The following is a 26,732-nucleotide window of genomic DNA, read 5'->3' as shown; positions in this document are numbered from 1 at the left end:
TTTCCTGCTTTGTCGAAGATGAGTTGACCATAGAGTTGAGGGTCTATTTCTGGGCTCTCTATTCTGTTCCATTGATCTATGTGTCTGTTTTTGTGCCAGTACCATGCTGTCTTGATGACGACAGCTTTGTAATAGAGCTTGAAGTCCGGAATTGTGATGCCACTAACGTTGGCTTTTTTTTCAATATCCCTTTGGCTATTTGAGGTCTTTTCTGGTTCCATATAAATTTTAGAATTATTTGTTCCATTTCTTTGAAAAAGATGGATGGTGCTTTGGTAGGAATTGCATTAAATGTGTAGATTGCTTTAGGTAGCATAGACATTTTCACAATATTTATTCTTCCAATCCAGGAGCATGGAACATTTTTCCATTTCTTTGTGTCTTCCTCAATTTCTTTCATGAGTACTTTATACTTTTCTGAGTATAGGTTCTAAGCCTCTTTGGTTAGGTTTATTCCTAGGTATTTTATGGTTTGGGGTGCAATTGTAAATGGGATTGACTCCTTAATTTCTCTTTCTTCTGTCTTGTTGTTGGTGTAGAGAAATGCAACTGATTTCTGTGCATTGCTTTTATATCCTGACACTTTCCTGAATTCCTGTACAAGTTCTAGCAGTTTTGGAGTGGAGTCTTTTGGGTTTTCCACATATAGTATCATATCATCTGCGAAGAGTGATAATTTGACTTCTTCTTTGCCGATTTGGATGCCTTTAATTTCCTTTTGTTGTCTGATTGCTGAGGCTAGGACTTCTAGTACTATGTTGAATAGCAGTGGCAATAATGGACAACCCTGCTGTGTTCCTGACCTTAGCAGAAAAGCTTTCAGCATTTCTCCATTGAGAATGATATTTGCAGTGGGTTTTTCATAGATGGCTTTGATGCTATTGAGGTATGTGCCCTCTATCCCTACACTTTGAAGAGTTTTGATCAGGAAGGGATACTGTACTTTGTCAAATGCTTTTTCAGCATCTAGTGAGAGTATCATATGGTTCTTGTTCTTTCTTGTATTGATGTGTTGTTTCACATTGACTGATTTGCAGATGTTGAACCAACCTTGCAGCCCTGGAATAAATCCCACTTGGTCGTGGTGAATAATCCTTTTAATGTACTGTTGAATCCTACTGGCTATTATTTTGGTGAGAATTTTCGCATCTGTGTTCATCAAGGATATTGGTCTATAGCTCTCTTTTTTGATGGGATCCTTGTCTGGTTTGGGGATCAAGGTGATGCTGGCCTCATAAAATGAGTTTGGAAGTTTTCCTTCCATTTCTATTTTTTGGAACAGTTTCAGGAGAATAGGAATTAGTTCTTCTTTAAATGTTTGGTAGAATTCCCCCGGGAAGCCATCTGGCCCTGGGCTTTTGTTTGTTTGGAGATTTTTAATGACTATTTCAATCTCCTTACTGGCTATGGGTCTGTTCAGGCTTTCTATTTCTTCCTGGTCAGTTGTGGTAGTTTATATGTCTCTAGGAATGCATCCATTTCTTCCAGATTGTCAAATTTGTTGTCATAGAGTTGCTCATAGTATGTTCTTATAATTGTGTGTATTTCTTTCGTGTTAGTTGTGATCTCTCCTCTTTCATTCATGATTTTATTTATTTGGGTCCTTTCTCTTTTCCTTTTGATAAGTCGGGCCAGGGGTTTATCAATTTTATTAATTCTTTCAAAGAACCAGCTCCTAGTTTCATTGATTTGTTCTATTGTTTTTTTGGTTTCTATTTCATTGATTTCTGCTCTGATCTTTACAACTTCTCTTCTCCTGCTGGGCTTAGGGTTTCTTTCTTGTTCTTTCTCCAGCTCCTTTAGGTCTAGGGTTAGGTTGTGTATTTGAGACCTTTCTTGTTTCTTGAGAAAGGCTTGTACCGCTATATATTTTCCTCTCAGGACTGCCTTTGTTGTGTCCCAAAGATTTTGAACCGTTGTATTTTCATTATCATTTGTTTCCATGATTTTTTTCAATTCTTCTTTAATTTCCCGGTTGACCCATTCATTCTTTAGAAGGATGCTGTTTAGTCTCCATGTATTTGGGTTCTTTCCAAATTTCCTCTTGTGGTTGAGTTCTAGCTTCAGAGCATTGTGGTCTGAAAATATGCAGGGAATGATCCCAATCTTTTGATACCGGTTGAGTCCTGATTTAGGACCGAGGATGTGATCTATTCTGGAGAATGTTCCATGTGCACTAGAGAAGAATGTGTATTCTGTTGCTTTGGGATGAAAGGTTCTGAATATATCTGTGATGTCCATCTGGTCCAGTGTGTCGTTTAAGGCCTTTATTTCCTTGTTGATCTTTTCTTGGATGATCTGTCCATTTCAGTGAGGGGAGTGTTAAAGTCCCCTACTATTATTGTATTATTGTTGATGTGTTTCTTTGATTTTGTTATTAATTGGTTTATATAGTTGGCTGCTCCCACGTTGGGGGCATAGATATTTAAAATTGTTAGATCTTCTTGTTGGACAGACCCTTTGAGTATGATATAGTGTCCTTCCTCATCTCTTATTATAGTCTTTGGCTTAAAATCTAATTGATCTGATATAAGGATTGCCACTCCTGCTTTCTTCTGATGTCCATTAGCATGGTAAATTCTTTTCCACCCCCTCACTTTAAATCTGGAGGTGTCTTCGGGCTTAAAATGAGTTTCTTGGAGGCAACATATAGATGGGTTTGTTCATTTATCCATTCTGATACCCTGTGTCTTTTGATTGGGGCATTTAGCCCATTAACATTCAGGGTAACTATTGAGAGATATGAATTTAGTGCCATTGTATTGCCTGTAAGGTGACTGTTACTGTATATGGTCTCTGTTCCTTTCTGATCTACCACTTGTAGGCTCTCTCTTTGCTTAGAGGATCCCTTTCAATATTTCCTGTAGAGCTGGTTTGGTGTTTGCAAATTCTTTCAGTTTTTGTTTGTCTTGGAAGCTTTTAATCTCTCCTTCTATTTTCAATGATAGCCTAGCCAGATATAGTATTCTTGGCTGCATGTTTTTCTCGTTTAGTGCTCTGAACATATGATGCCAGCTCTTTCTGGCCTGCCAGGTCTCTGTGGATAAGTCAGTTGCCAATCTAATATTTTCACCATTGTATGTTACAGACTTCTTTTCCCGGGCTGCTTTCAGGATTTTCTCTTTGTCACTAAGGCTTGTAAATTTTACTATTAGGTGACGGGGTGTGGGCCTATTCTTATTGATTTTGAGGGGCGTTCTCTGAACCTCCTGAATTTTGATGCTCGTTCCCTTTGCCATATTGGGGAAATTCTCCCCAATAATTCTCTCCAATATACCTTCTGCTCCCCTCTCTTTTTCTTCTTCTTCTGGAATCCCAATTATTTTAATGTTGTTTCATCTTATGGTGTCACTTATCTCTCGAATTCTCCCCTTGTGGTCCTGTAGCTGTTTGTCCCTCTTTTGCTCAGCTTCTTTATTCTCTGTCTTTTGGTCTTCTATATTGCTAATTCTTTCTTCTGCCTCATTTATCCTAGCAGTGAGAGCCTCCATTTTTGATTGCACCTCATTAATAGCTTTTTTGATTTCAACTTGGTTAGATTTTAGTTCTTTTATTTCTCCAGAAAGAGCTTTTATATCTCCAGAGAGGGTTTCTCTAATATCTCCCATGCCTTTTTCGAGCCCGGCTAGAACCTTGAGAATTGTCATTCTGAACTCTAGATCTGACATATTACCAATGTCTGTATTGATTAGGTCCCTAGCCTTCGGTACTGTCTCTTGTTCTTTTTTTTTGTGGTGAATTTTTCTGCCTTGTCATTTTGTCCAGCTAAGAGTATATGAAGGAGCAAGTAAAATACTAAAAGGGTGGCAACAACCCCAGGAAAATATGCTTTAACCAAATTAGAAGAGATCCCAAATCGTGAGGGGGGAGAAAGGGGATAAAAAGAGGTTCAAAAAAAAAGAAAGAAAAAGAAAAAAAAAGAATTAAAAAAAAAAAGAAAATGAATAAGGAAAAGTATAAAAAAGAAAAAATATATATATATTAGATAAACTAGTTAAAAAAATATTAAAAAAGAAAAGGGTAAAGTTAAAAAAAATTTTAGCAAAGAAGAGAAAAAAATGAAAAAGAAATAAATTAAATTAACTGCAAGACTAAAAAATCACAGGGAGAAAGCCATGAGTTCCGTCTTTGCTTTCTCCTCCTCTGGAATTCTGCTGCTCTCCTTGGTATTGAAACCGCACTCCTTGGTAGGTGAACTTGGTCTTGGCTGGATTTCTTGTTGATCTTCTGGGGGAGGGGCCTGGTGTAGTGATTCTCAAGTGTCTTTGTCTCAGGCGGAATTGTACCACCCTTACCAGGGGCCGGGCTGTGTAATCCGCTCGGGTTTGCTTTCAGGAGCTTTTGTTCCCTGAGCGCTTTCCATAGTAGAGTTCCGGAGGACGGGAATACAAATGGCGGCCTCTGGTCTCCAGCCCGGAGGAGCCGAGAGCCCGGGGCCCCACTCCTCAGTGCGCCCAGTTACTCCTGTCTGCCTGACCTCCGGCCGCGCTCCGAGCTCACCGAGCCTGCGACCGGTTCAAGGTAACACCGAGCTGTGAGCTCACTGTCGGCTCTGTCTCGGTAGCCAGCTTTCCCGTTCCAATACCTGCAAGCTCTGCGACACTCAGACACCCCCGATCCTTCTGTGACCCTGTGGGACCTGAGGCCACGCTGACCCCGCATGGGCTTCGCCCCGGTTTAGCCTCTGGAGCGATGTCCCTAAGCGGAACAGACTTTTAAAAGTCCTGATTTTGTGTGTCGTTGGTCCGCCGCTTGCCGGGAGCCGGCCCCTCCCCCCAGGGTCTATCTTCCCGTCGCTTTGGAGTCACGTCTCTGCCAGTTCTACCTTTCAGAAAGTGGTTGTTTTTCTCTTTCTAGAATTGCTGTTCTTCTTCTCTTCGATCTGCAGATGGGTTTGCAGGTGTTTGCAATCTTTAGATAAGCTATCTAGCTGATCTCCTGTTAGCTGAAGTAGTGTCAGCCTGCTACTTCTCCGCCATCTTGACTCCTCCTTTTCTGTGTGTTTTAATTTTAAGAACTATATAAACTTGTTACATACTAAAAAAATGAAAAAGAAAAGCCAAGAAACAGAATAGTTTAAAATACCTTTGTCAGAATGCCTGGGTGGTTCAGTGGGCTAAAGCCTCTGCCTTCAGCTTGGGTCATGATCCCAGTGTCCTGAGATCAAACCCCTGTATCGGGCTCTCTGCTCAGTGGGGAGCCTGCTTCTCCTCTCTCTCTGCCTGCCTCTCTGCCTACTCTCTCTCTGTCAAATAAATAAAATCTTAAAAAAAATTAAAAATTAAAATACCTTTGTCCAAGTACATAAAATGATGTGACAAGAAAAGAACTAAATTAGGAATACTAAAGGACTTAAGAGTCTTGTTAGTTCTTAGAGGATAAAATTGGAGGTAAATCAACCAGACATGGACTCAGGTTTCAAGAAAGTTCTCCACATTTTCAGTGTAAAAAAAATTGTCTTTCCCTCTCTAGAATAGAGCTAATTATTTTCAAGTTCTATGAGATTTCTTTTTTCTTCAGAGTTTCCCTTTTTTTGAACTCTCCTTCCTCATCAGTTCCCAGGGTACCATGACAGATTTCCTCAGCATTTCTTCATATCTGCAGGGACCTTCCCTGCTCCCAGCTTCCATGTTCTCACTCACCATCCTGCACCTCACTTTTAGTCCCGACACTCTTAGTACGATTTTATTTGTGTCACCAGCTGATCAAACTGTTTGGTGGTTCTTTGCTTCCTTCTACGAGAAACCAAACTCTAATTTATCTAGGCCATGGTTTGTCAACCTCGGCTCTACTGACATGTTGAAGTGGCTAATTCTTGGTTGTGTCAGTCTATCTTGTGCATTTTAGGATGGTTAACAGCAAAACTGTCCTATTTACCCCTACCCTCTCTGCTCTCTACCCTCTACTCCTATAGTACTGTACAATTGTAACAGTCAAAAACATCTCCAAACATTGCCAAATGTCCCTTGGGAGGCAAAATTCCCCATGCTTGAGAACCACTGATCTCTAACCCTATTCTGCTTTTTAAACTCAGTCTCTCACTGACTGGTCTCTTCCCTTTTCTTTCTCTCTTTCTCTCTTTCTGTTCAAATGCACAGGGGAGGGGGTGGGGAGTGGGGAGAGGAAGAAAGAGAATCTTAAGCAGGCTCCAGGTGGATCCCAAGGCAGGGCTCAGTCTTATGACCCTGAAATCATGACCTAAGCCAAAATCAAGAGACAGATACTTAACTGACTGAGTCACCCAGACACCCCTCTCTTTGCTTTTCTATCCATATGCCTTGTTTACTCCAAACTTGGTTTAAATGGTTCCTTTCCTCATCTTGCCGAGTTCTTTTCTCTTTCTTCCACATAGGTATAACTGCTATTCATCTTTTCTTTTCTTCTCATTAAATTGTAGTACTGATTTCCTAAAACTATTTGTGGCCCTTACTTAAGAATTCAGTTCTTTGAGCAGCAGCAGTGTATTAATGCATTTTAAAATAGTTCATTTTGCTTCACCAACTTCAATCAATCTGTTTCTTTAGTTAATAATTCAGACCAATGACTCAGTTTCAACCATTATGCTTACTTTTGAAAAACACTCAATGATTTTTTTTCTTTGCTAGTGATTCTTACATACATCAGTGAAATCTTTTGTTGGTTATCTGAATCACTTCAGAACAATCAAAATGATTATTCATCAAAATATTTCTAACTGCTTTTATATATTATCCTATCTGCATTATAATTTTTTTGAAATTTGAATTATGAGCTAGATATAACTGTCTAGACTTTTCTCAAAGTTATTTCATATAGTTACAATAGGATTCTGTGATAAATATTGAAATCTGGTAAATGGATTAAAACGCCTGTGCACCTGATACTTTCTCCTAGATTACAACAGTTTTCCTCTATATTTAATGTACTTACCTCTTTCATGGCTTTTTTCTCTCCATTTTCAAATAAGTCCTAAGCAAACAATTGAATAGAAATAATGTATTCCTTTTTTTCCCCACCCTTTATCCCCTTTCCTCCCCTGCACCATCAACCTTTAATAAAAGGCTGTGTACACTGTGTTACAAAATGCCTAGCGTAACATTCCCCACGTGCCACCAAAGCAGTACATTGTACTGAAACTAATTTTACCGTCTTAGCAAAGACCTCCTAATTGATAAATCTCGTGGTTTAAGATAAAGTTTTCTCAAGTAAAGTAATGTATATGAAGCATTACCTTTTTTTTTTTCTTTTCTAAATATATCAATTTTTTTTTTCCTCCACATGGCCAAGTTCGACAGAATAGCCCATCTTTGCAATTATTTTAGGAACTCATCCCCTTCTTTTTTAACAGGACAGAATCCTGGAGCTTGAACAATTCAAGAAACTTACAAAAGAGTCTTAGCTCTTCCACTGTGATTGACAGTTGTCACCAGTTATGCCCTTTCTCATATTAAATATCTAATATTTCACTGGTAATTCTTCAACTTCAACTCTCGTGTTCAGTTGATCAGAATCTGTCTCAGAACTGTTACTAAACTTTCTAGCCCCATTGTTGTTTTCTTAATTTAGGCCTTGTCATCTCTTACACTATCAGATCCTTCCAGTAGTATATTTGTACCTATTCTCTCTGAGCTATGTTCTCTCTTTATATAGTTACACTTAAATAAAAATTTGAATCTTTCTTATTAACAAAGTAAATTGGGCTGTTCCTTCACTTTTTTTTTTTAACCCCATATTTCAGGCCTTCAAAGGGCCTCCTAGGACTTTTCTTTGATTTCATATGTGTAAATATGGGTCAGCAATATGGTACACTCCTGTTTCTAAGTACTCTAGGGACCATGGCTAATGAAACATCTGATTTTAGGTCTAGAGACTCCAGGAAGTGTGAGAACAGGCTGCTAAAACTTCTTGACAGTCAAGAAGTCTGTGAGGCCATTGATAGGAATGCCTGTTGATTTTAATTTAGACAGATTCCAAAACCTTTTGCCAGAGTAGGCCCCATTTAAAGTGTGCTGACTCAAAGTAGCGGTATCAGTGGGATTAAGTAAAATTTATAAATGAGGAATATGTTGCCTCCAGAGCCAAAAAAGACTAAAAGATTGCTTTTGTATATCATTGATGAGTATGTGAACCATACTCCTTGGAGGAGGGGTAGTTGATATAATATCATACCTGTACTCCTGGAGAAAGAAGGATGTAGTGAAGATATCTCTTAAGACAGTGTGTGATGACATGATTTCTAAGGTACCCAGTGGTAGCCTAGTAATGTGTCCTTTCAGAGATGAAGGTGAACAGTGACTACGAAGCTGCTGAAAACAATTTATCAGCCAAATATGTAATAGTAACTTATTTACCAGTTGTTGCTTAGATGGGGTTAGTAAATTTGGGGTGATTTTTTTTAAGTGGCCTCCATGCTTGGCCTTGAACACATGACCATGAGATCAACACCTGAGTTAAGAGTTAGATGCTTCACTGACTGAGCCACCCAGGTGTCCTGGGGTTAGTAATTTTAATAATATTGGGTATTAGGTTTAGGGCCGTAATGGTTGGGACTACAGCATCAAGGTTTTAGTCATTCACTGTGAGGCACCACTTATATTTTTTAGATTTAAGAACAGGTAGAATTGGGCTGTCCAATGCAAAAGGAGTGGGGTTAATGATCCATTTATTAATTAGGTCCTACATGAAAGGTCCTGATCCCAGGAAAGTGAAATTTGAGAGCACTCTCCTCCTACTGTCCTAGTCCCTGGGATTTAGCCAGTTAGTGCTGCTTGTGTTGAATATTCCCACAGAGACATGTGGTAGCCACCACCAGCAGACAGAGATGTAGGACCAGGGCTAATGTGAAGCTCAGGTTCCTGTTCAATCTGCTCTTGGGTTGTTTTGGAACCAATTAATAAACCAAGAGCAGACCCGCGAGAAGCTATTCAAGAATCAGTGGGTACAGCCATGCCATCCTCCTCAGTGTGCCAATTGTTCTGTAAGACTTAAAGATTCTTCTGATGGTGAGACACAATACACTGAACCTTGAATAGGTGAAAGGCAGAACTCAAAAGAGAAGGCTGCCAGGCTCATCCCACAGGGGGTTACAGTTGGGTAAAAAGGACAGCAGTAGAGAGATGTTCAACTATCACAAACGAGGTAAGGTTAGCTAGGTTTTGTGGCATTCCTAGGGATTGACTCATTTGAGTAACTTCAGGGGCCGTAGGGCATTGTGGCTCTGTCTGGTGCTTGGCCCTGGCGCAATTAGGGTGGGCATTTGGTGGCCCAGAGTGTGAACTCCAGTAAAGGAGGTGTTTGGTATAGACTCTAATAGGCTGTTCAGAAGGAGAAGTGGTTGGCCTCTAGCCAGGGCCTCAAAACTGGGTAGAGACAACGCTGGGAAACCAGACAATATCAAACCAACACTGTATTTATTATACCTGTAAAAAAGGTGGGTTACTGGGCCCCTCTTCAGACCTCTTGAACTGACTTTTTTGTGTGGGAGTTTGGGAAACTGTAAAGCTAATAACTTATAGTACGTTTCTAATTGCTCAAGTTGGGCTCTGGAGTTTGGCTGTTGTAGTTACAAACTACATTTTCCAGCTCTAATCCCCGGACTCATTACTCATTTAGGCCCCAACTTTCTCACTATAAAATTGAATACAACAATAGCACCTACTTCCTGGTCAAATGGGGCAGTAAATGGAATAATCTTTGTAAAATACATAAGAGTGTTTGCTACATATCATAAAGTAATGAGTCTGGGAATCAAACAACCACTATATTTATATCTGTAAAAAAGGTGCGTTACTGGGCCCCTCTTCAGACTTCTTGAATTGACTCTTTTGGGCAGGAGTTTGGGAATATGTGATCTAACGAAGTATATTTCTCAATATTTTTTAATATTAGGAGTTACTGACCAAAGTATCCATGAGAAAAATCCTCTTCTATTCTGGTTCATTTGATTTGAAATAAATTATCCTTAAATTCTGGAGCATTCATACCTTCCAGAAGTCTTTAAAACTGTGTCGACAGTACATGATTTGCGGGGGGGGAAAAAAGCTGTTTTAAAAGCCTTTAATCTTCGTTCCATCAGGAGAGAATTGATTACTACTTGCTTACAACTTTAGAAGCTAGAAAGACCCTATTGGCGTTTTCCAGTTCTATTTTCTCCTTTTACCTTTTAGCCATAGTGAAAGCAAAATTGTCCAGTAATGTGATGTTAGTGGTCTGCAAGAAATTTTGAAATGACCTTTTTCCATTTATAAGAAAGTTTTATTCCCTTCTCAAAGGTAAAACCTCTCTGACCATTGAAGAGGAACTGCTATTTTTCAAAATGAATCTTAAAATGATGATAAAATATATATTTTTTGTTCTGTTAGCCATGGGTTTAGCAGACTTCGACCTATCTTAGTAACTTTGACTTATGTTTGTAGTTTATTAGAATATTAATTGCTAATACAAGCAATTACAGTTTTTTAAAAAGATTTTATTTATTTATTTGAGAGAGAGACAGTGAGAGAGAGCATGAGCAAGGAGAAGGTCAGAGGGAGAAGCAGACTCCCTGTGGAGCTGGGAGCCCTATGTGGGACTTGATCCCAGGACTCCGGGATCATGACCTGAGCTGAAGGCAGTCGTCCAACCAACTGAGCCACCCAGGCATCCCAGCAATTACAGTTTTTATACACTTATTTTATAAGCACTCTCACTGAATAAAATAAATAGAAAGCTACACTTTTTCCTAATAGGTTAAAGATTTTTATTTTATTATTTTTTAAAGACTTATTTATTAGAGAGAGAGGGGAAGTGCGTGTGCAAGGCTAGTGGGTGGGGCAGGAGAAGAGGGAGAAGGAACCTCACACAGACTCTGTGCTAAGCCCAAGCCCAGCAGGGCACTCAGTCCTACCACCCTCAGGTCCTGAGTTGTGCTGAAACCAAGAGTCTGATGCTCAAATGATTGCACCACCAACGTGCCCCTAAATTAAAGATTTTTAAGTAGGAAGTTCTTAATATCTGTTATAAAAACAAAGAGGTGTCTTTGAAATTGTAAAAATGGGTAATATTTGACACATTAAATATTTACTAACTTCAAATAGTTGATTAATGTCAAGAGAAACTCTTTTATTAACAACTTTTAGTGAACATTTGTTTTTTCCTAGTTCATAGTCTATATAAATCAAACTTTCACAGACCATGTACTTTTAAAGAAGACAGGTACATTTTTCATTTCTTAATGTAATGATGTCTGTACTTTATTCCACCAAAATGTGATCAGGGATCATATTTGCTGTTTTTTTTTTTTTTTTAAATTATTAAATCCTTAATGTATTCAGCCCGGTGCCTGGAGTATGGCTGGTGTTCAGAGAACATGCTTGCTCTACATTTTATATTTTTCATCCCAGGTGTTGGTCATCATTTATCTCTTCATCATCTCTTACCATCATCTGTCTAATCTCTTTTGGTGTCTATTTCATGTATGTCAATAATCATAATCAGAATACCAACAACACAACTAGCATTTATTCTGTTCAATGTACCAAGTCAACATCTAGTTTCTTTGCATAGCTACTATTTCATTTATTCCCCATAAACTCTTAGAGTAAAAGTAATAGCATCATATTTTTACCAGAGAGAAGGGTGAGCAATTAGATTAAATAACTTGGCCAGGGCCACAAAACTCTTAGGTGGAACAAAAATATAAACCCAGATCCCTTTAATGCTAAAGTCCCTTCCCTCAACTGTCAGCCAAATGGCTTTCATCTGTAGCAAAATGTCCTCTTCTCCAGGAACCAACCTCTAAGAGTTAACATTTGTTACTTGTTTGCTTTTGATTTTGAAAGCCTCTCTCTCCTTTCTTGCCTGTGATATGAGTGAGCATAGTTCACTGGTACTGTCAGGTAGAAATAGAAAGTGTGTCACGTGTGTAATTTCAAATGTTTCAGTATCCACATTAAAAAAAAGAAATGGTAGGCCAGCGGTGGTGGGGCGTCTGGGTGCCTAAATCAGTTAAGCTTCTGACTCTTGATTTTGGCTCAGGTCATGACATCAGTAGTCAGAAGATGGAGCCCCGCATCAGGCTCCTCACTGGGCGTGGAGCCTGCTTGAAGATTCTCTCTTTCCCTCTACCCCCTTTCTCATGCACATGTGTGTTCTCTCCCCCTCTGTCTCAAATAATAAATACATCTTTTAAAAAAGTCACAACTATGTTTAATAATAATCATTAATTTTCATAGAGAACCTTTCACTGAGTATTTTACTATAAAATTTGTTGCTGAAAATAGGAAATCATCTATCCAAATAAATCCTCATTACCGAGGTTAGAAATCAGGATAGCATCTTGGAGCAGGCAGGCTATGAAAGTTCACCACATTCTTAAGCATCTTCAGGTTGGCTGCATTGGAATCCACACCACAAGGCATCATTGTCATTTGGGGTTTTACCCAGGGCACCATTGGCTTTTCAGCAATTGTTTCAGAAATGATTTGAGCTTCAGAGATGACTTTAGGTACTAATCAATTAGCACGTCTATATCACAGGAAAATGTATTAGGAGGGAGTTTGTTTTCAGAGGTTTTAGGCGAATAGTAGTAGTTTGATAAGTTATATGCAAGTGCTACTGCAAAAACATCTTGTGTGTTTTTAAAAGTAAAGAAAGTTCAGATGGTTTCACCATCTTTATCCTTTTGTTATGGGGCACTTATTAACTTCATCCAAATGCCAGTGCCAGCACTCTTCTCTTAAGCTTTTAAGAAATGCTGCATGAGAGTTTAATGCTTTAATATTACAAAGTATCTTAAATGGAATTAATTGTTATGATATATTATGGTTGTAACTAATTATAACTGAACTGCATTGAATGTAATTACTACATCGTGTTTTTTTCCATGCCAACCTGGATGTTTTTCATAATCTTCACCTCTTTCCTTAATCTGTAAAAGTCAGTAATTGATTATTTGTCTCTCTATGGCTTAATTAAAAGAAAAACATGTAAGCAGAGCTAATGAATTTTCAGAATATTAAAGAGAAAATATATTTCCCCTTCTTTAATGTAAAGAACATGAGAGGGAATTCCTCAAAAGAAAAAACATACCTGATTTGTGACACTTTATTGGCACTCACTCTCTGGCCCTGGAGTTCCTCAGCTTCTTCCTTATTTCCATTTGTTCTGTGGGTTTATTTGTGAAATCAAACAAAACAACACATATGAAAGGCTCACACACTTCTAATAACACGAGCATGTCTCACACAGGTTTCTCTTTCTTCATAATCATCATAGTAATTATAATAAATTTTCCCTATTTGCTACAATCAGGTTCAGTGGTATGCCATAGGTGACTTGTGAGAGCCAATTGTTAAATTTTCATGAATTTTGTGAGACTCTTGTTAACATAGCCATTATTAAAAATTAAACTTTTAAACCTAAAATGAAATTATATAAAATACAAACATAATAGATACTAAAAAGATTTCTCTTCCTAATTAATTTATACTTTATAGATCTATGCTCTTGAGGCTAAGTGTGCAAGGTCTAATGCATCTGTCTGGTAAAAGCACAATATAATGGTGTGCTACTGCATGTCCCCTCCCTACTCTGCATTCAGTGACATCATGTTCGTAGCTTGAAACTAGCCATAGTACAGTATTTATAGCACAGAAATTAGCAAATGCCACAAATTAAGACTCCCCTCCCACCCTGAAGAATCATTTATTAAAAATTTTATCTAGGACAGGAAAAACACAAAATATTCCTGGGGCATTTTGTAGTGCCAGAGAGTAAGGAAGTATTAGAAGAAAAAGAAGATGACAAAGATGACAAAGTTGATAAAAACAAAATCCACAATGATGGAGGTATGTAAAAGTGATACAGGTTCTAAGTGAAAGAGATCCTTAAGGCCAAAGCTAGAAGAATTTGACTGAGAAAATAAATAAGGTAGTAGTGTATTATAACACAAAGTATAAAATACATTATCCATGAGCCCATACTGATACAAACAAATAATTGAATAAATAAATCACTGGGGGGAAACAGCAAATCTCACCTGTGGAAGAATTCCAAAAAACTAATGTAGATACTCTATCCTCAAAGAGGTGAAACAGAATTCCCCATTCCTTAGCTGTTGACTGCACATGGTGACTTCCTTCCAACAAATGCAGTATAAAAAGGGGAATAAAAAGTAACTTTTAACAACTAACACCAAAGAAATACAAACTATTATAAGAACATACTATGAGCAACTCTATGCCAACAAATTTGACAATCTGGAAGAAATGGATGCATTCCTAGAAACATATAAACTACCACAACTGAACCAAGAAGAAATAGAAAGCCTGAACAGACCCATAACCAGTAAGGAGATTGAAACAGTCATTAAAAATCTCCAAACAAACAAACAAACAGGGCCAGATGGCTTCCCGGGGGAATTCTACCAAACATTTAAAGAAGAACTAATTCCTATTCTCCTGAAACTGTTCCAAAAAATAGAAATGGAAGGAAAACACCCAAACTCATTTTATGAGGCCAGCATCACCTTGATCCCCAAACCAGACAAGGATCCCATCAAAAAAGAGAGCTATAGACCAATATCCTTGATGAACACAGATGCGAAAATTCTCACCAAAATAATAGCCAGTAGGATTCAACAGTACATTAAAAGGATTATTCACCACGACCAAGTGGGATTTATTCCAGGGCTGCAAGGTTGGTTCAACATCTGCAAATCAGTCAATGTGAAACAACACATCAATACAAGAAAGAACAAGAACCATATGATACTCTCACTAGATGCTGAAAAAGCATTTGACAAAGTACAGCATCCCTTCCTGATCAAAACTCTTCAAAGTGTAGGGATAGAGGGCACATACCTCAATAGCATCAAAGCCATCTAGGAAAAACCCACCACAAATACCTTACTCAATGGAGAAAAACTGAAAGCTTTTCTGCTAAGGTCAGGAACATGGCAGGGATGTCCATTATCACCACTGCTATTCAACATAGTACTAGAAGTCCTAGCCTCAGCAATCAGACAACAAAAGGAAATTAAAGGCATCCAAATCGGCAAAGAAGAAGTCAAATTATCACTCTTTGCAGATGATATGACACTATATGTGGAAAACCCAAAAGACTCCACTCCAAAACTGCTAGAACTTGTACAGGAATTCAGGAAAGTGTCACGATATAAAAGCAATGCACAGAAATCAGTTGCATTTCTCTACACCAACAACAAGACAGAAGAAAGAGAAATTAAGGAGTCAATCCCATTTACAATTGCACCCTAGATACCTAGATTCCTAGATACCTAGGAATAAACCTAACCAAAGAGGCACAGAATCTATACTCAGAAAACTATAAAGTACTCATGAAAGAAATTGAGGAAGACACAAAGAAATGGAAAAATGTTCCATGCTCCTGGATTGGAAGAATAAATATTGTGAAAATGTCTATGCTACCTAAAGCAATCTACACATATCATGCAATTCCTATCAAAGTACCATCCATCTTCTTCAAAGAAATGGAACAAATAGCCCTAAAATTTATATGGAACCAGAAAAGACCTCGAATAGCCAAAGGGATATTGAAAAAGAAAGCCAACTTTGGTGGCATCACAATTCCGGACTTCAAGCTCTATTACAAAGCTGTCGTCATCAAGACAGCATGGTACTGGTACAAAAACAGACACATAGATCAATGGAACAGAATAGAGAGCCCAGAAATAGACCCTCAACTCTATGGTCAACTCATCTTCGACAAAGCAGGAAAGAATATCTAATGGAATAAAGACAGCCTCTTCAATAAATGGTGCTGGGAAGATTGGACAGCCACATGCAGAAAAATGAAATTGGACCATTTCCTTACACCACACACAAAAATAGACTCAACATGGATGAAGGACCTCAATGTGCGAAAGGAATCCATCAAAATCCTTGAGAAGAACACAGGCAGCAACCTCTTCGACCTCAGCTGCAGCAACATCTTCCTAGGAACATCGCCAAAGGCAAGGGAAGCAAGGGCAAAAATGAACTATTGGGATTTTATCAAGATCCAAAGCTTTTGCACAGCAAAGGAAACAGTTAACAAAATCAAAAGACAACTGACAGAATGGGAGAAGATATTTGCAAACGACATATCAGATAAAGGACTAGTGTCCAAAATCTATAAAGAACTTAGCAAACTCAACACCCAAAGAACAAATAATCCAATCAAGAAATGGGCAGAGGACATGAACAGACATTTCTGCAAAGAAGACATCCAGACGGCCAACAGACACATGAAAAAGTGCTCCATATCACTCAGCATCAGGGAAATACAAATCAAAACCACAATGAGATTCCACCTCACACCAGTCAGAATGGCTAAAATCAACAAGTCAGGAAATGACAGATGCTGGCGAGGATGCGGAGAAAGGGGAACCCTCCTACACTGTTGGTGGGAATGCAAGCTGGTGCAGCCACTCTGGAAAACAGCATGGAGGTTCCTCAAAATGTTGAAAATAGAACTACCCTATGACCCAGCAATTGCACTACTGGGTATTTACCCTAAAGATACAAACGTAGTGGTATTTAGGGTATCAAAGGGGCACGGGCACCCGAATGTTTATAGCAGCAATGTCCACAATAGCCAAACTATGGAAAGAACCTAGATGTCCATCAACAGATGAATGGATCAAGAAGATGTGGTATATATACACAATGGAATACTATGCAGCCATCAAAAGAAATAAAATCTTGCCATTTGCGACAACATGGATGGAACTAGAGCGTATCATGCTTAGAGAAATAAGTCAAGCGGAGAAAGACAACTATCATATGATCTCCCTGATATGAGGAAGTGGTGATGCAACATGGGGGCTTAAGTGGGTAGAAGAAGAATCAATGAAACAAGATGGAATTGGGAGGGAGACAAACCATAAGTGACTCTTAATCTCACAAAACAAACTGAGGGTTGCTGGGGGGAGGGCGGTTTGGAGAAGGGTAGGGATTATGGACATTGGGGAGGGTGTGTGCTTTGGTGAGTGCTGTGAAGTGTGTAAACCTGGTGATTCACAGACCTGTACCCCTGGGGATAAAAATATATGTTTATAAAAAATAAAAAATTAAAAAAAAAAAGTAACTTTTAAAGTAGGATAACCTGACAAATACTATCTTAGGTGGTCAAGGTCAGCATCATCAGGTAAGCGATACTGACAATATGTGCCCTTGATAGGACCTGATGAAAATAACCCTTTACTTCTGTGGTCTTCCATCCAAATCCAATAACCCCTGTCTAATCATGAGGAAACCTAAATCATACTGAAGGACATTCTGCAAAATATTCAACCAGTACTGCTTATAACTGACGAGGCCATCAGAACCAAGAAAGTCAAAGAAACTGTCACACCACGAGGAGTCTAAGAGGACCTGGTGACCAAATGTAAAGTAAAATCCTGGATGGGATTCTGGAGCAGGAAAAGAATATTAGGTAAAAATGAAGAAAATACAGGTAAAGAATGAATTATAATTAATAATAATATATCAATAATGGCTCATTAATTAAATAAGTACATCGTACTAATGGAAAATACTAATAGTGGAAACCAAATATGTGGTATATGGAACTCTGTTATCATCCATATTTTTTGTAAATCTACAATCATTCTCAAATAAAATTTTTATTTAAAAAAGAAACACTTATTTACACACAGCTAATCTACCTACCAGTAGGTAGGTATTACTGATTCTGCTATTAACTAGGTTCTGCACTAGTTAACACCTAGTGAAGTTCTACCCAGTGCCAACAGGTCACTAACTCTTGACAGACATCAAGCTATGTGGTTGATATGCCATGGGACATTGGCATATCCCTTAAATGTCTCATGGTGGGAGGACAAAGGAACCTTGATGAACCTGGCAATAAATCATAATTTCTGTTGAACACAGTATACATCTATATTACATAGTTTGAGTTCTTATTACATCACTGTTAACCTTAAATATATAAGCCCAGGGTGGCAAATAAACAAACTTTAGTACATCTATTTAAATATACTGGTTAAAATGCCCTGCCTTTGATGTACTTTTTGTTCAGCATGCCAGGAATAGAGTTCTAATTCAAGGATGAACCTTCAGGTTTAGGCTGGTAAATAAGTGCATTGACTGGAGGGAAAGACATAGGGTGCAGTGGAGCCTCTGATCAAAGTGAAGAACACATGCTCAACCTCAAAGTGGTCAAGTCACATATTTGTTGAAATGATTTTGTAGGCCATGCAAAATTTGTCTCTGTTTCAGGAGGAACCTCTGTTCCTCTAATTTGTCAATAAAATCCAAGAGGAATTCTTTAGGCTATCTGGAGTGAGTGAAATTGTTTTGTCTTAATGTGTTCATAGTCATCATAGAAATGTCAATCTTGAGAAATGTTGTTACATACTCACGAATCTCTCTAATATAAAAATAAATTTGTTCAACATGCTGATAAGTAATGTACATTTTATAACAACTGACAGAAAGGAAATAAGCCATTTTCTAGTACCTTTGTCAAAGTCTATTTCTAGAATATATATTTTTAAACAGTCATTACTAAAATTTAGGATATTTTCAGCTTCATGTTCCTGGAAAATCCATAGGTTTTCTGTTTATTTGTTTTGTTTTGTTTTGCTTTTTGGTTCAGCACTCTTTTGAGACTATATCTTTAAATAATGCACTGATAGGAGTTTCTTTGCCAAAAAGTCTTAAAAATAATGAATTCCACTATTTCTTTAATGCCCAAGCACACATCTATTATTTTTCTCCCATATGAGTCCTATTGAAATTAGTCAAGGGCAATGAGTGAGCTAAATATAAACCCATTATTAAGAAAGGCCAAAATTAAGACTTCTAACTATGGCTTAATACAGAAATATTCACAGGATAAGAAAACACACTGGGTTGATTCCTTGGGTTAAAACAATATTCTTTGTTATAAGAGCAGAGGATATACAGAAATAATCATGTAAGTCTCAAGTAAAAATAAATCCCTGTTAATGCTTATGTTGGGCAAGATTGTTTGTATTTTGGGGCACTAATGCTAAAGTATAATTTTTTTCCTCACCTCTAGATAAGATCTTTTAAATTTCTTAGCAATTTGAGACAGGCTCGTAGTGCACTAAAAAATCACCATTGACCTCCCTATTACTAAATCCAATAGATAGGATGCAGTTCTTATCTGACTTTGCTCACAGCAGTATTTGATGATACTGAGGTTTTTTTTGGTTGTTGTTGTTGTTTTTTAAAAAAAAAGTAAAACTTCTTTCCTGCTTAAAATGTCTGAATCCTAAGCTCTCATTTGTAACTTGCCCTCCTACCTCTCTGGCTTCTGTCACCATTAAGTTTTATGGCTCTCTTCTTTCTTATCCCTCTTTCAGTCCTGCTGTTCTTAAAGCTCTCTTCTGCTCTCCGCCTCTACATGGCTGGATGGCTATATCCATCTTCTAAGGCTCTCCAATAAAAATGTATTTGAAAGTGATTTGAGTTTCCTGTGAGCAATGAATCTAAGATTTAAAATATTTATTCTGAATTGAACTAGCACTACAACTATTAGTAGTAAATATCCCTCGAAACAATATATGTTGAACATTTTGATAGTAAGTATCCAACTTAAAAATCAACAATTTATTGGAAACACATCCCTTAAATATGTGGATGACATGGATTTTCTTTGTATAGATATAAAAGCTGAGATGCTTCATTTTCATAGATAACTGAATGGAATAGAAGAAATTTTATTAATCCAAAGTCACTCATTTGAACTCCTGAGATACGTGACAATAACCACATTGTGTTCTATCATTAAGAATTACTTTAAAGATTTGTGGTTGACAGTTTGATTTGACTTCCTTCAATTTTGTTGAATGCAATAAGTCAAAATCACCTGACCTGAAAAATAGTTATTATTTTGTCATTACAGTCATTTAATTTTTCAGTTTCTTGGAGGTTATCCAAAAAAATTTTTTTACCAAGACTTATTCAATAATTTTATTGTTATGCAAAAGGCTATATATTCAGTCCTTATTTCAATACTCTGGATTATCTAGAAGGACCTTATGAAGTCATGCTACCCAGGTCAGCAAAATGAACACTTAAGGATTACTATACCTTTAGCTAGGTTTTTAATACTGTGTTGTGTTTGAAAAGCATGACATTTATAAACCTGTTTTAACAGAATTAAAACATTATGTCAGCATGCAAAAGGGAGGAATTAATTGTAATGAAATAAAACAAATTTTCTAAAGTTAAGGACATTATGTCTTAAAGTGAAATTTGGGGACATTTTTGTCCTACAAGTGTATGCACAAAGATTATTCCATTTTTGAAAATGAAATTTAGTCTAATTTGTTGAAATTAGCAGCCAAAAAAGAGAAGGCATTGACCCACTGGTACATATGGGCTTCAAAACCCTGTTAATGACTTCATGTATTTAAAGTAAAATCCATAATGTTCAGATTAAGCTAATCTATATTTAATATGCATTTAGTTCGAATGACTATAGAAGCAGAGAAGTGCTTGACAAGTAACAATGAAAGTAAACTTTCATTTGAATGAGAAATGAAAATGGATTTATAGCTTCCAATACATCTCGGCAAACTTTAATGGAACTATATCTTAAATGAGTTTGAATAAATGTTCACATATATTTCATGCATTAACTAGCCTCTTGTATAAGTTGTCTTTTATTTGAAAATGTAACATTGATCTATTGGAAATAAAAGTAGGATTATTAACTTTTTTCATGCTTTATATTATGCAAAACATGTATGGGATGTGTGGGAGATCTGATGTGATTATCTCCCCAAGCATTTTCTTAATAAGAACAGAGGAGAAGACCTGTTTCTCAGAGACTGGGGTATTTATTCCCTGCAGTACACCAGTCTTAGAAAATCTCATTGTAAGATAGATGGGCAAGGCACAGAACCTTGCCATGGGTTTGTCACCAGGAGAAAATAATGTCCTGCTGGCTTCCATATTTCTTACAAATTCTTTCCCTTGAGAGTGATACATTTTTAGAAAGTCTAATATGAGAAGTGGCAAAGTTTTTATGTGTTAATTGTCATTATTCCCTCTGCCCCACTGCACAATACATTGATAATGTAAAACATCCTAGCACAGACCTTGATGCCCCGATTCTCCATCCAGCATCAGGTCTTAAAGAAAGGGTGCTTTCTTTAGCACATCAGTTTTATGAAAACAAATCTAGAGAATTAAGGATTTAAATATAAATAATATTTACCACGTGTTCATATGCTTTCAGAGTTTAAATATTCTGCCAGCAATACACATATGAGGTTTGCAGACCACTGAAATTTCAAGCTGAAATACATTACTTGCGGTTTATGAACACGGCCATCTCTTTCCCATGGCTGATAAAAGCACAGGCTGTTCTCTCAGCTTTTCAAAACAATCTCTTCACCCTCATAGCAAACATTTCTTCTCTGTGTGCAACAGTCTCTTACCCTGGAGCAAGAGGACTGGGAGTGTTAGTGGATTTCATTTTCCTTGGTGTTCTCAATATTTTTTGCACATAAATTTGTATGTGGTTACCATACTGTACTATAATCATTTCTGTCTGTCTCTAAATTAGGTTTTGGACCCAATTACTGTGTGGGGTGTGTGTGTGTGTGTGTCAGGGGTATCAGGGCAGGGTGGGGAGGGCTTCCCCCATGCACTACCAAGCAATTCTCTGGGTATCAGCTGAGTGTACTAAAATTCAACTCAACTAACTACCCAGAGATAGCACTGGAATCCACAGATTGAAGGCTCAATCCCACAAGGCTATCTCTACACCTCACTTCAAATGCCAGTTGCAAGCCCAGGTTGTGACCTGTGCTTCTGATTAATGAAATCAGAGGTTCCCAGAACCCCCTCCTTGGGTTCAATTAATGGGCTGAAGCAGCTCTCAGAACTTAGAGAAGTGTTTTACTTACTGGGTTGTCAGTTTATTACAAAAGGACATAATTTAGGAACAGCTAGATGAAAGAAATGTATAGGACAAGGTATGTGGGCAGGGGTGTGGAGTTTGTATGCCCTCTCCTGGTATCTCCACATGTTCACCAACCCAGAAGCTTCTGAATCAGTTCTTTTGGATTTTTATGGAGCCTTCTTTACATAGGCAGGATTGATTGAATCATTTGCCATTGATGATTGATCTGACCTCCAGCCCTTCTCCCTTCCTTAGAGGTGGTGGGGAGAAGGGTAGACCTGAAAGATCTAATCCTCTAATCCCTCAGCTCTACTGGCAACCAGCCTCCAACCTTAGGTTCAAGAGTCTCTGTAACATAATAAAAAACACCTTAATTGCTCTCATCACTTAGGAAATTGCAAGGATTTTAGAAACCATGGGCAATGACCAAATATATATTACTTACTATAAATCACAGTATCAGTCACTTTCCTCCTTTAGATAGACAAATTTTCTATTAGGGAAACTGAATAAAACATTCCTATCCCTGGTGTACAATGCTTGCCTTAATTTTGATGTTCAATAGATTAATAGTAACTGCATGAATAGTCATGACCACTAGCATAGCCTCTATAATTTGTTAAATTGATCATCAATAAAATAATCTCTTGCAAAGTATTTCAAGTATGGTTACCCAATTTTTGCCCAAAGGTATTCAGGTATAATTATGTTGCTACTTATATCACTTGATGGCTGTCTTCATTTAGGACCTAAGCATGCATCAGTATAACTTCAGCAATGTGTTCGAGTTCTTTTTTTTTTTTTTTAAAGATTTTATTTATTTATTTATTTGACAGACAGAGATCACAGGTAGGCAGAGAGGCAGGCAGAGAGAGAGGAAGGGAAGCAGGCTCCCCACTGAGCAGACAGCCTGATGTGGGGCTCGATCCCAGGACCCTGGGACCATGACCTGAGCCGAAGGCAGAGGCTTTAACCCACTGAGCCACCCAGGTACCCCTGTTCGAGTTCTCCTATTTGGAGAAACAAAGTGTGCAGACTAGTGCTTTTTCATGGTACTTATATTTTCTTGTATCCCTTTAAAAAATAATTATTTTAAGTAAACCTTACTTATTTCAAATATTCCAAATATGAATAGTTAACAACACTTAATTTTGGATAACTGCGTCTATGTTTTTTTTCAAATATCCCTTCTGAAATATAATATAAGAATTGAAAACATTACCTTAGATGGGAAATGATCAGCCTAAAGCATATTGGTTACATGACCTCTGTAATGTTGAGTTGTTAATTCTAAGGCCAAATGACAAAAACTGAACTACTGTTACTTATTGCTTAAAATGCTATCACATCTTAATTATATCATCTGTGCCTGTTCCGATGCCCTTTAGATTAAAAGGTTGGTGCCTTTTTAAAACCAAACTCTCCTTTGATCCACAAGGCCTAATAACTGTTGATCAACTATCTCTTCCTTTAGTTTTTCTCACTCTAGAATACCATGTAATAGGAATCATACGGGGTTTAGCTCTTAGAGTCTGGCTTCTTTCCTAGCTTAATACATTTGAAATTCATCCTGTATTAGTAGTTTATATCTTCCTATTTTTGAAGGGCATTCCAGTTTTAGTTTATGAATTTACCAGCCAAAGGAAATTTGAATTATTTCCAACTTTTGGTGATTATGAATAAAGCTGTTGTTATAAGCATCCACACATAGATATTTCTGTGAACATAAATTTTACTGTGTTTGGGTAAATGCCTAGGAGTAGGGTTGATGGCTTCTGTGAGTGGATATTCAGTTTCACAAGAAATATCAAGGCATTTTCCATTTTGCATTCCCATCAGTAATGTTTGAGAATTCTAGTTGTTCATTTGGAAAATACTAGCTATACAACAGCCTCACAAGCACTTGGTATTGTCAGGTTTTAATTTTACTAATTTTATTATAGTCATTCTAATATGTGATTAGTGGCATCTTACTTTCTTTTTTAAGATTTTATTATTTTTAATTTTTTTAAAGATTTTATTTATTTATTTGACAGAGATCACAAGTAGGCTGAGAGAGAGAGGAGGAAGCAGGCTCCCTGCTGAGCAGAGAGCACGATGCAGGGCTCCATCCCAGTACCCTGGGATCATGACCTGAGCCGAAGGCAGAGGCTTTAACCCACTGAGCCACCCAGGCGCCCCTAAGATTTTATTTTTAAGTAATTTCTACACCCAATGTAAGGTTTAAACCCACAACTCCAAGATCAAGAGCCACATGCTCAACTGACTGAGGCAGCAAGGCACCCGAAAATTTAGGTCTATGGTATGTAGATAGATGTTCATATATTTTTGCATAAGAATGTCCAGTGTCTAGCACCATAGGTTAAAAACTATTTTATCCACTGAATTGCCTTGGTCAAAAATTGGCCTTTGTAGAAAAATCAATTACAACATACATGTGGGATTTATTTTGGACTCATTATTCTATTAAATTTATCTGTATGCTCATCCTTTTGTCAATATTACAGTGTCTTGATTACTATAACTTCAGGGTAACTAGTGAAAGGTGTTGATATTATTCCTCCACCTTTGCTCTTTATCAAAATTGTTTTGGCTATTCTAGATAGTTTGTTTTTTCATATAAATTTTCCCAACTTCTGCAAAAAAATGCTAGGATTTTTTTTTGTTGTGATTGCATTACATCCTTTTGGGAAGAAATTATAATATTAAGTGTTCACAATACATATCCCATATTTAGGTCTCCTTTGCTTTCTTAACATCAGTGTTTTGCAATGAACAGCATATACATTTTACTAAGAATGTATTAGATTAATATCAAAGTATTTCACATTTTTCTGTACTATTATAAAAAGCATTTTCACCATTTCTAATTGTTTACTGCTGGTACATAAAAATACAGTTGATTCAGGTCGTGATCTCAGGGTCCTGGGATCAAGCCCCACATTGGGCTCTCTGCTCAGCAGGGAGCCTGCTTCCTCCTCTCTTCCTGCCTGCCTCTCTGCCTACTTGCAATCTCTGTCTGTCAAATAAATAAAATGTTTAAAAAAAAAAAAAAAAAAGGGGAAGCCTCCGGTGGCTCTGTTGGTTGAGCAGCTGCCTTCAGCTTGGGTCAAGATCCCAGCGTCCTGGGATCCAGTTTCACATCCGGCTCCTTGCTTGGCGGGGAGCCTGCTTCTCCCTCTGCCACTCTGCCTGTGCTCGCTCTCGCTCCTCTCTCTCTGACAAATAAATAAATAAAATCTTTAAAAAAATACAGTTGATTCTGTATATTGGCTTTATATTTTACTATCTTGTGAAAACCACTAATTAATTCTAATAGCTTTTTTTGTAGATTTATTGGAATTATCTACATAAGCAATCATATCATCTCTCAATAGAGATTAATATCTGCCTTTTATTTCTTTTTTCCATGCCTCTTTGCATTGACTAGACCCTCAGTAAAATCCAGATTGAGTTTTATTGAGGATAAAGAAGACACCTTTAATCTTGGAGCCCTGGATTTTCTGTTCAAAGACTCAGTCTTGGATATCCTTTGATGACAGACTGTTTCTAGAGAAGTTTCTGTTATTATGTGTGCCCGTCAAATTTTTTGTTCCTTCTACCCACTTCCTCTGATATTTGCTATTCACAAGGCTGGACAGAAACCTTGGATAATGCAGCAAAAAGTTCTTAAAAGCAAAACATGACAGTTTCCATTTAAAATTGATAAACAGCAAAGGTACCAACCCCACTCATTCATCTCATTTCAGTGCAGGGTGATTTAACCACTGACCTTAACCTTTTGTACAAAGAAGAAACAATTGGAATATTACCCAAAAATGTTTATATTTGAAATAACATTGAAATGCATTCTGTGGGGAAAATAGTCTGTCAGCGCTCTGGCAAGGGCAAGGCCTCCATGAATGGGAACTGTCAATACTCTGCCTTCAGCGACATTACTGAGTGTGACATTTGAAATAAATTTAGCAAAAGAAAAATAATGATAGGGTGTTTGAAGAGACTTTGTACTGTGTGTCTAAAAGGCTTTCAAGAACTCTGAACAGTGCACAGCCTTTTTTTATAGTGTATATTATCAGATACACTTAAAAGTATCCTGAATATGATTAGTGAATTAGTTATTACAGACCTCTTATATAGCTTTTTTTTCTTTTGTCCTGATATCCATATAAAAACTGAGGATCAAAATGCTCTCAAGAACTATCAAACATCCACATATTTATTTCCTTCAAAAGTAAAACAAAATAGAAAAATGACAAAGTATAAAATGGCAAAATTGAAAAATGGAACTACTTGAGCAGTTCCTCATACATAAAACCATATTTATTTAAATCATATATTTTAAAATAAATTCCTTATTTTGGGATAATTTTAACTTAGCATAAAATTTGCAAAGATCATATAGCTGAAACTACACTTCAGCTAGTTTCTCTTCATGTTACCATATTCTATAACCATGGGATATTTGTCTAGATTAAGAAATTAATATCAGTCCATTACTATTAACTAAGGACTAAATTTGGATTTCAACAGTTTTTCCACCAACAACTTTTCTCTGTTCTGGGACCCAATCCAAGGTACCACATCACACTTAGTTGTCATGTCTCCTCAGTCTCCTCTGATTAGTGACAGTTTCTCAGAATGTCCTTGTTTTTCATGACCTTAACAGTTTTGGAGTCAAGCAAGTTTCCTTGTTTTTATGAGTTTGACAGTTTAAGGAGTCACGATCATCAAATGTGCCTCAATTTGGAATTGGCTGGTGTCTGTTGCATGATTAGACTGGGTTTTATGAGTTTTGGGGAAGAGACAGAGTGTTCTTTTCACATCAGGATAGGAGATACAAGTCATCACTG

General features: G+C 37.4%; 1 long non-coding RNA gene across 1 annotated transcript in view; it reads left to right on the top strand.

Moving 5' to 3' along the window:
* The window catches only part of LOC116585624, a 61,973-nt gene extending 36,501 nt beyond the window's left edge, over window positions 1-25,472 (top strand). Inside the window, exons 2-3 of the long non-coding RNA XR_004283731.1 lie at window positions 11,169-11,172; window positions 25,313-25,472. This is a non-coding gene — a long non-coding RNA (uncharacterized LOC116585624). The remainder of the gene's footprint in view (window positions 1-11,168; window positions 11,173-25,312) is intronic.
* The last annotated feature ends 1,260 nt before the right edge of the window (window positions 25,473-26,732 follow it).

Source organism: Mustela erminea, chromosome 3 (genome assembly GCF_009829155.1).
Source record: "Mustela erminea isolate mMusErm1 chromosome 3, mMusErm1.Pri, whole genome shotgun sequence".
Taxonomy (NCBI): domain Eukaryota; kingdom Metazoa; phylum Chordata; class Mammalia; order Carnivora; family Mustelidae; genus Mustela; species Mustela erminea.
This window is presented reverse-complemented; position numbering and strand designations above follow the sequence as displayed.